Genomic DNA, 15,842 nt, shown 5'->3' on the forward strand with positions numbered 1-15,842 from the left:
CACCAGGGACACATCTCACAACACCATTTTCCTCAAACTTCACACCTCTTATGATGGAATCGCCCACTATCAGTCCTCACCTTCTCCTTTTTGTCTTTGGCTGCAGTCTTGCATACTTTAGGCATGGGAGATAATTGTTCCTCACCCACTATGCTTGAGCCATCCTCCATGTTGCTCTTGCACTCTGAAAGTGCTGCAAATGAATTATGGAGAGCCACAGACTCTCAGTCTACCAGAACCTGCAGTAACCCATCTTCCATTTCTAGGGGGCCTCTGTGGCAGTGGCATTGCAATGTTCTCAGCCTGAGTTTGTTTAACGGTTAATTTACAAATCTCATATTTCAAAAAGGCAATTTCCTGCTGCATTATGGAGAGCTGTCTACAGATCAGACAGTATCCAAACCTAACATAAAAGCACAACAATTCCTGCACAGAACTAGGTCTGCCATTGTAAAGAGGGGAAAGATTTTAAACAAACAAATCTTACTTGTTTAGATTGTATCCACCTCCAGATTACCTCCTGAATATCTCCAATAATGTCAATCAGCACTTGGAAAATTCTGCAAGCTCAGGGGCCCGCCCGTTTAACAGTGACCTTCACAGTTCCCGCCCGTTTAACAGTGACCTCCACAGTACCTGCCCCTTTAACAGTGACCTCCACAGTGCCCACCTCTTTAACAGTGACCTCCACAGTGCCCGCCCCTTTAACAGTGACCTCCACAATGTCCGCCCCTTTAACAGTGACCTCCACAAGGCTCTGCCCATTTAACAGTAACATTCACTGTGCCTGCCTCTTTAACAGTGACTTCCATAGTGCCCGCCTCTTTAACAGTGACCTCCACAGTGCCCGCCCCTTTAACAGTGACCTCCACAGCGCCCGCCCCTTTAACAGTGACCTCCACAGTGCCCGCCCCTTTAACAGTGACCTCCACAGCGCCCTGCGCCTTTAACAGTGACCTCCACAGCGCCCCTCCTTTAAAAGTGACCTCCACAGTGCCCTGCCCCTTTAATGCTAGGGCTACATGACGACATGTGTCGCTCGACATTTTGTCTCAACAATTTTTATAAAGATAAGCTATGGTGTCGCACTGTGACATGCAACATACTGCGACACGACAGTCGCAAAAAATCCATCCAAGATGGATGCATGTAGCAGTGTAGTTGTGCCCTATGTGTCGTGCGACTTATTGTCGTCCTGTAGCCCTAGCCTAAAGCTGACCTACAGAAGTGAAGAAAAATGGCTGGGTTGTTATGGAAACCTGGAGTAAAACTGTGTGTATCGCCGTTGGGATTTGAAGAGAAAGACTTGCAGGCTTGCATTGGTTAATGCAGGTCATTTTTGGGGAATATCTCAGGAACGGTAAGCCTTAGAGAGCTGGTCTAAAACCTTCCTGGACACCTGATGTACGTGTGTGCCAAATTTGGTGAAGATTGGTCCAGTCGTTTGGTCGTACATATAGAACAGACAGACAGATGCCCAGACAGACAGAAACTAATTTTTATTTGTGCTCGGATCGGCTCATGCTGAGAGTATACCCTACCTAAGCCTATACTCCCCCGCCTACTAGAAGCAGCAGAGTTGTGCCGGAACTGCCTATAGAAGGGTAGCCTAAAGGGGGCTACCCCAATGATGAGCCCTGAAAGAAGGGAGGGCTCCTGGGTGGGTTGAAAGTGTTCAAACCGACAAGTGGGGGCAGGAGGGCCAGGTTTAAATAGTGAACGCCCCGCCTCCTCCTCACACAAATCCGGCACTCTCAATTGCCTACCACTTGTGCTCGGATCGGCTCATGCTGAGAGTATACCCTACCTAAGCCTATACTCCCCCGCCTACTAGAAGCAGCAGAGTTGTGCCGGAACTGCCTATAGAAGGGTAGCCTAAAGGGGCCAAAAGAACCATGCGTAGGAGTGTTGAAAAGCTTTAATAACAGAAATTACAACACCAACACTTGAAAAGCCAGTGACATTTCGTTATGCGGATCCGGGATATACCGCATGTAACATGCGGAACTCCAGCGACCCAACCGTTTAATAATATGTGCCGGCACCTTATGCAGGGACGCCGCGGCTGCTGCGCCAATGCGTAAGGAATGTCCTGTGATTGAGAGGGGATCGACCCCGGACCCTGCCAGCAGCACCCGAACGTATTTAAGAAAGACCGTGATGGTTAGCCGGGTATTGCCTAGTGCGAGTAAGGGAGAGGATGACGGCTCGGATTCAATGCTGAGGAGCCAAGCATCGAAGGCACGTACCGGACACCACCTGTAGGCCGTGGGGAAGTATCTGACCTCCACCGACTCCCCGGGCCGTGCCGTCTTGGATGAGGCCAAGGTGAGCACATAGATGGACCCGCGCCGGACGAGCTGAGCCTTCTGCAAGCACCCGGCCAGCGTGTTGGCGCCCATGAGCTCACCTGGCCTGAGGAACCCATAGAAGGCCAGATGCAATGCTGTTACTATCAGCGCGCTAACTTGTGGGCCAAATGGTTCGCCCTGTAGTTTGTCTATCACCAACCTGAACAAGCGGCCAGTAAAGGGCTGACACACCTGTCGTTTTGCGACAGACGTCTTGCGCAAACCCTTCAAGGCCGCTTTGATAGGGTGGGCAGAGAAAAGTGATGGTAGTTCCGGATATAGGCTGTACCGGTGGTGCTGAATACCTGCCAGATATAATTTGACCGTACTATAGGATAAGTGTAATTGAGAGTGGCAAAACCCAACAAAACCCAGTAGGTGAGTGATAGGCCCCAGGCCTGCGGCCGGGTAGGTATTTTCGTATTTCTGGAACAGGCGCCACGCTGTCTTATATACCCTCAGGGTATTGTGGGACAAGGACTTAGCCATCAGTGTCTTAGCTACGGTGAGATGCGAGACTAATCCAAGCGCAGCTGGGCCTGGTGTGGAATTGGTGTCGGCGAGAGATCTGCCCCTGGACAAACCTGAAAGAAAAGTGGAAAATTAAGGCGAGATAAGGCGTCTGCAGCGACATTGCGTTCTCCACTGATATGCCTGCATACGAAACGAAAATTATGCGTCAGAGACAACCAGACGAACCTCCTCACGAATGACATGACCAGTTTGGAACTAGACCTGCCCTTCATGACGATGTCCACAACTGCCGTATTGTCCGTGAGAAATAGTACCGTGCAGTTCCTCCACTGCTCGCCCCATGCCACTGCTGCCCCCACTAAGGGATATACCTCAAACAAGGCGGAACATGAACAGAAACCTGGAATAGATGCGACCTCCGGCGGCCAAGGACCAGCGAACCAGTGGTTGCCGTGCAGCGCGGCAAAGCCAACTGACGATGAGGCATCAGTGTGGACCACTGGAGACTGGTTCGAGACTACCGGAATGAATAGTGACACGCCATTCCAGTGTGTCAAAAACCTGTCCCACATCATCAGGTCGGCCATGGCCTCTGGACCTAACCGTACCATCTCGTTCTGTGCGCGGGCCTGTGGGAGCAGCGCCAAAAGCCTAGAGATGAAGGACCTGCCTTGGGGAATGATGCGCATGGCAAAATTGAGCATGCCTAACAGGGATTGCAGGTCCGCTCTGGAAGCTACTCTCACTTGAGCCCACCTATGCACGGCCTGCCTAATCCTATCTAATTTATCAGGTGGGAGACTCGCCTGCATGCGTACTGTATCTAAACGTATCCCTAAAAAGGTGATGGTGGTGTCCGGGCCTTCTACTTTGTGAGAAGCTATTGGCACATTTAGGTCTGAAAATACTGTCTGCAATCGCTGTAGGTCCTGAGGCTGCCGTGTCGAGGGCTCGACCAGAAGGAAGTCGTCCAGGTAATGAGTGACATGGCTGACCCTGAAGACGTCTGATAAGACCCAATGCAACGCGCTAGCCAACTGATCAAAGAGCCATGGACTTGACTTGGACCCGAAGATCAGTTTGCTGGCAAAGTAGTACAACCCTTGCCACTTTATCCCATGCCACTGCCAGAGTTCCGGTTGGATGGGGAGCAGTTTAAAGGCGTCTGTGATATCCGCCTTGGATAACCAGGCCCCTCTCCCGAACTTGAGTATGACCTCAATCGCCTCATCAATAGAGGCGTACCTCATGGAGAATTCTTCCGAGGGGATCAGAGAATTCAGACTGGGGACTGATAAGGAATGTGGGGCCGACAAATCGTACACCAATCTTTTTTTATTGGAAAATTTGCCTGTCACCACCCCGACCGGGTTAACCCTCCAGCAATCAAACGGAGGCTGCCGCACTGGGCCAATCACATAAGCCTTATCCAGCTCGATTTGGATTAATTGGGTGACCGTCTCGGGATCTCGGATAGCCGACGCCAAGTTCCCGCACTCGTGCGGGGCTTGCGGAAGAGCCAGCAAGCCTGTGTGGAAGCCGTACCGCAGACCGTTGAGCACGTATAGTACCCAAGCTGAATCTGGATGACCGGCTAAGAAACAGGCGAGGAGATCCACATTAACCACGCTTAGTCATGCGTGATTCCCCCCTTTTTGCGTGCAAGCGACGCGGGGGTGAGCCCTGAAACACTGGGTACATAAGTGCAACAACCTGCATTGATTGTAGTGGCATATGGCATAATTGAAATTATTGCATAAAGGTGACTTACCGAGGTATTTCACCGGGCGCCCCAACTTGTCATTGGACGCGGAAGCCCTGCCCGCCGGCTGGATGGGGAGAACGCCTGACACGGAAGGCGCGGCTGTGCTGCCGCTCTCCGAGCACCATCCGGCCGTGTGGGCGTAGGAACCGCAACCAGCGCAAGCCGGGGCTTTGAGGCCCGCAAAGTGGCGGCAAAATAACTCGGTATCCATCCGAGACCAGTCTACGACATGTTTGCACTGAGCGAGTGTGGCCGCAGCCTTTGCCGAGGAGCGGTGGTACTCATAGAAGGCGGTGCCTCCATATTTATACCCTAGATCGACGACCTTGAATAAATATAGGTCAAGCTCCTCCCTCCTAAGGGGGCTAGCAGAGCACACCACGTCTCGGTAAAGGCTGAATGCCAACACAAATTCGGCAACATTGAGTTTCCTGTTGAGCCTTGCGTCCCTAGACTTGAGCACAACAGAGACCTCTCCGCAGGAAATGGTCTTATTGTCCGGTGCTTCGTGTGCCGGCACGAGCAGGGACGCTAAATTAACGTCTTTCGCTTCCAGAATATCCTGCCGGATATTGGGAGGAACAAAATGGGAAGGAGCTATGGTTGCGGAAAGGCTGGACCCACCCGGCGCTGCGGATGCTGATGAGCTGGCGACAGACCCTGTCTGCAACACTGTGTTGAACGCTGCAGGCTGGCCCTCGACAGTCTACAGCCTAGCCTGCATATCTGACACCGCTGTACCCATGGTGTTGACCGCAGCATGCAGCTCCGTTAGTGAAGTCAGAATGGCACTGAGGGACCCCTCATCTCGGCTAGGAGCCGCGGGTTGTGAAGTCAGAAGGTGGTGAAGTTCCGCCTTCCTCGCGGCGGCCGGGAACGGTATCCCCCTTCTTGATAATTCTGCCGTCAGCCTAGGGACGGTCCACAACCTTATTGGCAACTCCGCCGATCTCACGGACTGCTGCTCCCCGCTGTCCCGAGAAGATAAGGAACCCTCCGGAAGAAACTCCTGAGACATCTCCCTACTAAAAGAAATTCAAACTCAAGTAACCACATCAATGCTAATCGCTACCTACTGGTCGGTCCAGACCGGCTCTGCCCCCGGGGGGGGGAACCTAGTGTCAGTGGCCAAGGGCCGACGGCGCACACGGTCGTGACCAGAAGCGCTGCCAGGTCTGCCGCCTGGTCGGGCAGGGATTCTGAAGTCCGTAGTCAATGAGCAGGTCCGAGTATCGTAGTATTTGTGACCGTAGCTGGGATACGCGACTTCGCTGTTAACTGCCCAACTGTATATATATTTTTTTTATTTCTTCCGTGGCGTGACTGGGACCCGCTGGAAGACTGAGGCCTGGCTGGCCTAGCCTGTGACCGTGAAGTTGCATACCCAGGCAGTGTCTGGGCTGCGTATGTGGCCGTGGCACCACCTCCCGCAGCTATTCCCCCCCCGTGCCTGTGGTCAACGGGAGTGTGGCAGAGTCCGTGGTTGTGACCGCCTCGCACCTGCAGCCCCGAGGGGTCCCTGCATCGTAGTAGCGGTACCGGAATCCCTCCTACTGCCGTGGTAGTATAGCTGACGGGTATGCCGTCGTGAGGTTACTGCGTGCCGTAGTGGCCGGCCTTGATAATGAGTCTGTAGTCGTGACAGATTTTTGCCTGCAGTCGTGGCAGGGCTTTAGAGCGGGTCTGTAGTCGTGACAGACTGATGCCTGCAGTCGTGGCAGGACTTTATAACGTGTCTGTAGTCGTGACAGACTGATGCCTGCAGTCGTGGCAGGGCTTTATAACGGGTCTGTAGTCGTGACAGACTGATGCCTGCAGTCGTGGCAGGACTTTATAACGTGTCTGTAGTCGTGACAGACTGAAGCCTGCGGTCGTGGCAGGGCTTTATAACGGGTCTGTAGTCGTGACAGACTGTTGCCTGCAGTCGTGGCAGGGCTTTAGAGCGGGTCTGTAGACGTGACAGACTGATGCCTGCAGTCGTGGCAGGGCTTTATAAGGAGTCTGTAGTCGTGACAGACCTGGCAAAGCAACATTCCTCTCTGTACAAAATTATTTTAATTTTTTATTTTTTTTTTTCAAAATTTTTATTTTTTTTTTCTTTCCCCCCCCAAAGGCCACGACTGTAGGCGCCCCCCTGTAATAGATACATAGTAGTCCACCATCCCCCGACCCCCAAGCCTACGTAGGAGAAAAAGAGGGGTTCCGCCCATGCATGCCCCCCCCCTGACTCACCTGGCGGCCATGACAGCCACAAACCCCACAGTGTCGTAAGTATAGCCAACCACCTGTGGACCTGGATAAACAAGGACAGACATGTGGGTGAGCGCATGCTGGCTGGGTGACCCTTCACTCATGCCGGCGCTCCCTAGCTAACCACCGGACTATGGCGACTGCGCTTTAACCAACCTCCTGCCTCATCGTTCGGCCTTACGGGCGGCCCGGCTGCGTGCGCAAGTGCAGTGGCCAGCCCCCCCCCCCCCTCCTTGAAGCCCACCATGTATTTGCACTTCAACACATCTTCCAAGTATATTAAACACACACTTTTTTTTTTTTTTTTTTTCCTTTTTCCCCTGCCCTAGTACCTAGCCACTGCCTGAGCAAGTGATGCCTGTGCTTGGACTGCAATACCAGTGTGGGCCTGTAGGTGTCGCCCACTGACAAGCCAGGAGCTGCTGGAGCGCAGCAAGTCAGTGAGCTGTGCTGTGGAGCCGACGGCCGGCGTGATCGGACGCTGCTGCGCCACAGGTGAGGGGTGCCCGCCTGGGGGACACTGTATGTGGGAGCGGGGGTGCTTGGCGCCGGCCCTGGAGCGGGACGGGGTGCCTGTATGGGGGTGCCTAGAGCGGGAGTGTGTAAGTCAGCATGAGTATACACATGGAAAAAACGGGACATGTCACTGGGGGTGCCGGAAGCGATCGGGAGCGCCACATGTTTATACAGTAGTCGCCAGCGCGGCTGGGGACCGGCAGCACGCTCGGCAGCCCCACATGTTAATACATCGTAAGACGGGTGTGCGACCACCCTGCCTACCTAGTCCCGTAGCGACGAGCCCGACGCAACCGATCACCCGATCCTCCAGTGACGCACGCCCGCACCTCTCTGGCACCAACCCACAAGCCGATTTGAAAGTGTTCAAACCGACAAGTGGGGGCAGGAGGGCCAGGTTTAAATAGTGAACGCCCCGCCTCCTCCTCACACAAATCCGGCACTCTCAATTGCCTACCACATATACACGTTCTTCTCAAAAAGTTAGCATATTGTGATAAAGTTCATTATTTTCTGTAATGTACTGATAAACATTAGACTTTCATATATTTTAGATTCATTACACACAACTGAAGTAGTTCAAGCCTATTCTTGTTTTAACCACTTACCGTCACACTAACGCCGAAAGGCGTCATCTCTGCGGCGCTCCCAGGTCACACTAACGCCGATTGGCGTCATCTCGCGCGAGCCAAGATTTCCTGTGAACGCGTGCACACAGGCGCGCGAGCGCTCACAGGAACGGAAGGTAAGAGAGTGGATCTCCAGCCTGCCAGCGGCGATCGTTCGCTGGCAGGCTGGAGATGTGATTTTTTTAACCCCTAACAGGTATCTTAGACGCTGTTTTGATAACAGCGTCTAATATACCTGCTACCTGGTCCTCTGGTGATCCCCTTTGTTTGGATCGACCACCAGAGGACACAGGTAGCTCAGTAATATGTTGCACCAAGCACCACTACACTACACCCCCCCCTGTCACTTATTAACCCCTTATTCACCCTTGATCACCCCTGATCACCCCATATAGACTCCCTGATCACCCCCCTGTCATTGATCACCCCCCTGTCATTGATCACCCCCTGTAAGGCTGCATTCAGATGTCCGTATGATTTTTACGGATCCACTGATACATGGATCGGATCCGCAAAACACATACGGACATCTGAATGGAGCCTTACAGGGGGGTGATCACCCCATATAGACTCCCTGATCACCCCCCTTTCATTGATCACCCCCCTGTCATTGATCACCCCCCTGTAAGGCTCCATTCAGAAATTTTTTTGGCCCAAGTTAGCGGAATTTTTTTTTTTCTCCTTACAAAGTCTCATATTCCACTAACTTGTGTCAAAAAATAAAATCTCACATGAACTCACCATACCCCTCACGGAATCCAAATGCGTAAAAATTTTTAGACATTTATATTCCAGACTTCTTCTCACGCTTTAGGGCCCCTAGAATGCCAGGGCAGTATAAATACCCCACATGTGACCCCATTTCGGAAAGAAGACACCCCAAGGTATTCCGTGAGGGGCATATTGAGTCCATGAAAGATTGAAATTTTTGTCCCAAGTTAGCGGTAGGAGAGACTTTGTAAGGAGAAAAAAAAAAATATCAATTTCCGCTAACTTGTGCTAAAAAAAAAAAATTCTATGAACTCGCCATGCCCCTCATTGAATACCTTGGGGTGTCTTCTTTCCAAAATGGGGTCACATGTGGGGTATTTATACTGCCCTGGCATTCTAGGGGCCCTAAAGCGTGAGAAGAAGTCTGGGATCCAAATGTCTAAAAATGCCCTCATAAAAGGAATGTGGGCCCCTTTGCGCATCTAGGCTGCAAAAAAGTGTCACACATCTGGTATCGCCGTATTCAGGAGAAGATGGGCAATGTGTTTTGGCGTGTCATTTTACATATACCCATGCTGGATGAGAGAAATATCTCGGCAAAAGACAACTTTGTATAAAAAATGGGAAAAGTTGTCTTTTGCCGAGATATTTATCTCACCCAGCATGAGTATATGTAAAAAGACACCCCAAAACACATTGCCCAACTTCTCCTGAATACGGCGATACCACATGTGTGACACTTTTTTGCAGCCTAGGTGGGCAAAGGGGCCCACATTCCAAAGAGCACCTTTCGGATTTCACAGGTCATTTACCTACTTACCACACATTAGGGCCCCTAGAATGCCAGGGCAGTATAACTACCCCACAAGTGACCCCATTTTGGAAAGAAGACACCCCAAGGTATTCTGTGAGGGGCATGGCGAGTTCCTAGAATTTTTTATTTTTTGTCACAAGTTAGCGGAAAATGATGATTTTTTTATTTATTTATTTTTTCCTTACAAAGTCTCATATTCCACTAACTTGTGACAAAAAATAAAAACTTCCATGAACTCACTATGCCCATCACGAAATACCTTGGGTTGTCTTCATTCCAAAATGGGGTCACTCGTGGGATAGTTATACTGCCCTGGCATTTTAGGGGCCGAATGCGTGAGAAGTGGTTTGAAAACAAAATGTGTAAAAAATGGCCGGTGAAATCCGAAAGGTGCTCTTTGGAATGTGGGCCCCTTTGCCCACCTAGGCTTCAAAAAAGTGTCACACATCTGGTATCTCCGTACTCAGGAGAAGTTGGGCAATGTGTTTTGGGGTGTCATTTTACATATACCCATGCTGGGTGAGAGAAATATCTTGGCAAAAGACAACTTTTCCCTTTTTTTTTTTATACAAAGTTGGCATTTGACCAAGATATTTATCTCACCCAGCATGGGTATATGTAAAATGACACCCCAAAACACATTGCCCAACTTCTCCTGAGTACGGAGATACCAGATGTGTGACACTTTTTTGCAGCCTAGGTGGGCAAAGGGGCCCACATTCCAAAGAGCACCTTTCGGATTTCACCGGTCATTTTTTACACATTTTGATTTCAAACTTCTTACCACACATTTGGGCCCCTAGAATGCCAGGGCAGTATAACTACCCCACAAGTGACCCCATTTTGGAAAGAAGACACCCCAAGGTATTCGCTGATGGGCATAGTGAGTTCATAGAAGTTTTTTTTTTTTGTCACAAGTTAGTGGAATATGAGACTTTGTAAGAAAAAAAAAATTTTTTTTTAAAAATCATCATTTTCCGCTAACTTGTGACAAAAAATAAAAAGTTCTATGAACTCACTATGCCCATCAGCGAATACCTTAGGGTGTCTACTTTCCGAAATGGGGTCATTTGTGGGGTGTTTGTACTGTCTGGGCATTGTAGAACCTCAGGAAACATGACAGGTGCTCAGAAAGTCAGAGCTGCTTCAAAAAGCGGAAATTCACATTTTTGTACCATAGTTTGTAAACGCTATAACTTTTACCCAAACCATTTTTTTTTTTACCCAAACATTTTTTTTTTTATCAAAGACATGTAGAACAATAAATTTAGAGAAAAATTTATATATGGATGTCGTTTTTTTTGCAAAATTTTACAACTGAAAGTGAAAAATGTCATTTTTTTGCAAAAAAATCGTTAAATTTTGATTAATAACAAAAAAAGTAAAAATGTCAGCAGCAATAAAATACCACCAAATGAAAGCTCTATTAGTGAGAAGAAAAGGAGGTAAAATTCATTTGGGTGGTAAGTTGCATGACCGAGCAATAAACCGTTAAAGTTGTGAAGTGCCGATTTGGAAAAAAGGGCCTGGTCACTAGGGGGGTATAAACCTGTGGTCCATAAGTGGTTAATATTGATGATTTTGGCATACAGCTAAAAAAATTAGCATATTTTATCCGACCAATAAAAGAAAAGTGTTTTTAATACAAAAAAAGTCAACCTTCAAATAATTAAGTTCAGTTATGCACTCAATACTTGGAAATGACTGCTTCAATGCGGCGTGGCATGGAGGCAATCAACGTGTGGCACTGCTGAGGTGTTATGGAGGCCCAGGATGCTTCGATAGCGGCCTTAAGCTCATCCAGAGTGTTGGGTCTTGCGTCTCTCAACTTTCTCTTCCCAATATCCCACAGATTCTCTATGGGGTTCAGGTCAGGAGAGTTGGCAGGCCAATTGAGCACAGTAATACCATGGTCAGTAAACCATTTACCAGTGGTTTTGGCACTGTGAGCAGGTGCCAGGTTGTGCTAAAAAATGAAATCTTCATCTCCATAAAGCTTTTCAGCAGATGGAAGCATGAAGTGCTCCAAAATCTCCTGATAGCTAGCTGCATTGACCCTGCCCTTGATAAAACACAGTGGACCAACACCAGCAGCTGACATGGCACCCCAGACCATCACTGACTGTGGGTACTTGACACTGGACTTCAGGCATTTTGGCATTTCCCTCTCCCCAGTCTTCCTCCAGACTCTGGCACCTTGATTTCCGAATGACATGCAAAATTTGCTTTCATCCGAAAAAAGTACTTTGGACCACTGAGCAACAGTCCAGTGCTGCTTCTCTGTAGCCCAGGTCAGGCGCTTCTGCCGCTGTTTCTGGTTCAAAAGTGGCTTGACCTGGGGAATGCGGCACCTGTAGCCCATTTCCTGCACACGCCTGTACACGGTGGCTCTGGATGTTTCCACTCCAGACTCAGTCCACTGCTTCCGCAGGTCCCCCAAGGTCTGGAATCGGTCCTTCTCCACAATCTTCCTCAGGGTCCGGTCACCTCTTCTCGTTGTGCAGCGTTTTCTGCCACACTTTTTCCTTCCCACAGACTTCCCACTGAGGTGCCTTGATACAGCACTCTGGGAACAGCCTATTCGTTCAGAAATTTCTTTCTGTGTCTTACCCTCTTGCTTGAGGGTGTCAATGATGGCAGTCTTACCCATGATTGCGGTTTTGAGTAATGAACCAGGCTGGGAGTTTTTAAAAGCCTCAGGAATCTTTTGCAGGTGTTTAGAGTTAATTAGTTGATTCAGATGATTAGGTTAATAGCTCGTTTAGAGAACCTTTTCATGATATGCTAATTTTTTGAGATAGGAATTTTGGGTTTTCATGAGCTGTATGCCAAAATCATCAATATTAAAACAAGAAAAGGCTTGAACTACTTCAGTTGTGTGTAATGAATCTAAAATATATGAAAGTCTAATGTTTATCAGTACATTACAGAAAATAATGAACTTTATCACAATATGCTAATTTTTTTAGAAGAACCTGTATAAGAGATATGTAAACTGTATGGAGACACATGCCCTGAGGTACAATTATATGTGCAGGTTTTAGATTTTTGTCTCTATAGAACAGATGCAGAATATGGAGCCAATGTGGTTCTTTGGAAGTGGTGACGTCTCTGATTTAATTGGGGATTTTTCCAACATGAAAACTGCACAGCTAAAACCTCATGCGTGATTTGCCACTGGTTTTGTGGCAGTCACCAGTGATGCTGATTAAACCCGCAAAAATTTCACTGCACTGTAAAATGCGTGTCCCAAAACACCATGTGATTACTACACCCTTTTGGCCCCAAAAACTGCATGTGCTCTAAAAATAAATCTTCCCACTAGAACACATATTTAAAGGGGTTGATCAGCACAGAAACATTTTTGGCATCGAGATGAGAATAAGCTAATAAAAAAATAAAAGAAGCGCTAATCACCTGACTGCTCCCATTACAACTCTTTTAGGATTACCAGTGGTCCTGTCTTGACTCACAGGGAATGCCAGAAGATGACCCACCCCAACCAGTGATTGATTGAGTCGTCATTTCCTGTGTGTTGTGATGGGACCAGGAAGAAGAGACCAGTGGGAACCCAGTAAGCATCAAAATGGGAGAAGGAGAGATTATTGTGGTGATTATTACTTTTTTGTGTGTTCCCTTGCCAAAAATCTTTTTATACTGGGCAACCCTTTTAAGCGATGTTTATATAGTTCAATATGGTGGAAGGAAGCAGTGGCGTAACTAGAGATGACTGGGCCCTACAGCAAACTTCTTCGCAAAACTCTCCTAATGTGCAACCGCACTCCTTAGACTAGTCAAGATTGCTCTCTCAGAAGAGGCCTGGCAGACGCTCCGTCCGTTTCCTACAGTGTCACTGTATATAATGTCATTGTATAAGGGTGCATCCACATGACTGTATAAATAGGTCCGCATCCCATCTGCAATTTTGCGGAATGGGTGCAGACCCATTCATTTCAATAGGGCCGGACAGTACACAGTGTGCTGTCCACATCCATTTTTCCGTTCCGCGGCTCATCCAAAAATATGGAGCACGTCCTATTCTTGTCCGCAATTGGGGCAAGAATAGGCATTCTCTATATAGCTCCGGCCATGTGTAGTTCGCAAAATGGTATTCGTTTTTTGCGGATCCGCAAAACACTTCATGTGAATGCACCCTAATACTGTTGAGGGGGCACAGACAATAAAATCTTTTAGTCCTCATCCTGGGTGGGCCCCTTCTGAGTTCAGGTCCCAAAGCAGCCGCTTCCCCTTAAGCTGCACCCTTGGACGGAAGCAATAATTGGACAGTGTATGAAGAACTGAACTTTAACATGACTTTAACGCATATGCTCCAATCCGGATGTACTATACGCTATATATATGATGTAATACTTCTACTAATTAAAAAGCATCAATTGATTCTGGTGTGCCACAAATTTTCTATTTTGACACGAGACGACCTATCGTCCTCTGTGAGCACCCAACCCCATAGGGTGTGCAGATCTCATCATCCCTTTACTTTAGTGTATGAAGAACTGTCAAAGTTTCTGACGATCAGGAGCCTTTGACCATTTAAGATTATTTGATAACTAGATCCATCTCTGTATTCTGAAAAATTCCTGTCTGGCAGAATAATATGAGCACCTGCAGGATTTGATGCAGTTTCTCATCTTTCTCTGTGTGTGTGAATACACCCACAGGCCACTATGGGGTCGCGCTGTACCTCCTCCTGCCTCTGATTACTAAATTGTAGAATTAGAAGAATGACCTGTAGGGGGCACCATACGATGGCAGTGCCCACAGCTTTAGGCCTCTTTCACACTACCGTTTTTTTTCAGTTTTGCGGGCTGTTTTTTGCGTTCTGTTCATTTCAATGGTTCCGCAAAAAAAACTGAACACATACGGAAATGCATCCGTATGTCTTCCGTATCCGTTCCGTTTTTGCGGAACCATCTATTGAAAATGTTATGCCCAGCCCAATTTTTTCTGTGTAATTACTGTATACTGTATATGCCATACGGAAAAACGGAACGGAAACACAACGGAAACAAAAACAACGGATCCGTGAAAAACGGACCGCGAAACACTGAAATAGCCATACGGTAGTGTGAAAGAGGCCTTATAAGAAGGCTCAGTGAGGACCATGGGAAATCTAGCTGGATTGTCATGAGAAAATACAGAGAGACTGCGGAAAGTCTTGATGACAGGTGACAGGAAACTGTGGCTTTCAGCAAACAAACATTTAAATATTTAACACCTTTGTTTCCAAAAGCCCCAATCTAGTAAATCAGACGGAGTAATATGATTAACACTGAAAGCAGATCCAAACAAGACTAAATAAAAGTGAAAAGACAATTATGTAAATCACTACTTGTACTCAAAATGGAGACGGATTCTATTGGCGAGTATTGTGTACGGTCAATTGTAGAATTAGACGTGTGCTGGGAAATCAAGTCTATTTTAGTATTAAGAAACTAATCTGTGCACAGATGTTGGGGGTAACAGAGATCACAATCCACAGAAAAATGTTTACTTAGTCATTCAATGTGAACACTGTCCTATTATTGGATCCACAACCTGATTCAAGTCCATACAACTTAGGCAGGCTGTCTCCATTCTTTCTCTATAATACAAAGTTACTCAAGATATTTGGAATCAGTTTGTCTATTTTAGTTATAGTTTGGGCAGTTACTTTTTTCAATCAAGCGTCTCATGGCTGGTAGCCTCCACCGTGCTATCACTCGGGAGGACACACCACTTTCATCATGCAGCATGGTGGAGGCTACCAGCCATGAGACGCCTCAGTGAAAATATAGGGGATCTTTTTATTAAGACGAGCGTTTTAGATGCCGGTCTTAATAACCCCTATATGTGGCGGTGGATCCGCCGAAATTATGATGAGGCAACGGCTGGATTACATTTTTAGACCAAAACAGGCGTAGAAGATGATAAATGACATGGGCCTGCCGACCTGTCCCCTTCCCCGTTCACTTACCGCTGCGTCGCAATCTGTGCCTGAAATGCACCTGATATAGACGTATTTCAGGATAATAAATGACCCCCATACCGCTTAAACTAGTCAGTTAATGATTGATTCCAAATTGAATGCTACAAGGTCTTGTATTATAAAGAATACATTGAGACAACCTGCTTATGTTGCTGACATAATAAAGATCAGGCATGGTCAATTTTAATATGCTTGATCATTTTGTTCTGCTAGGACATAAGCCACTGGTAGGATTTATTGGGCTATGGAAGCCATCCACGTTAGAGGAACAAAGGGCGAACCTGCTGATTTCAGAGGGACTGGACACTCATCTAATTTTGGGTGGGGGTGTCTTGACTGCCCAGTT

The sequence above is a fragment of the Bufo bufo genome, chromosome 10 (assembly GCF_905171765.1).
Source record: "Bufo bufo chromosome 10, aBufBuf1.1, whole genome shotgun sequence".
Taxonomy (NCBI): Eukaryota; Metazoa; Chordata; class Amphibia; order Anura; family Bufonidae; genus Bufo; species Bufo bufo.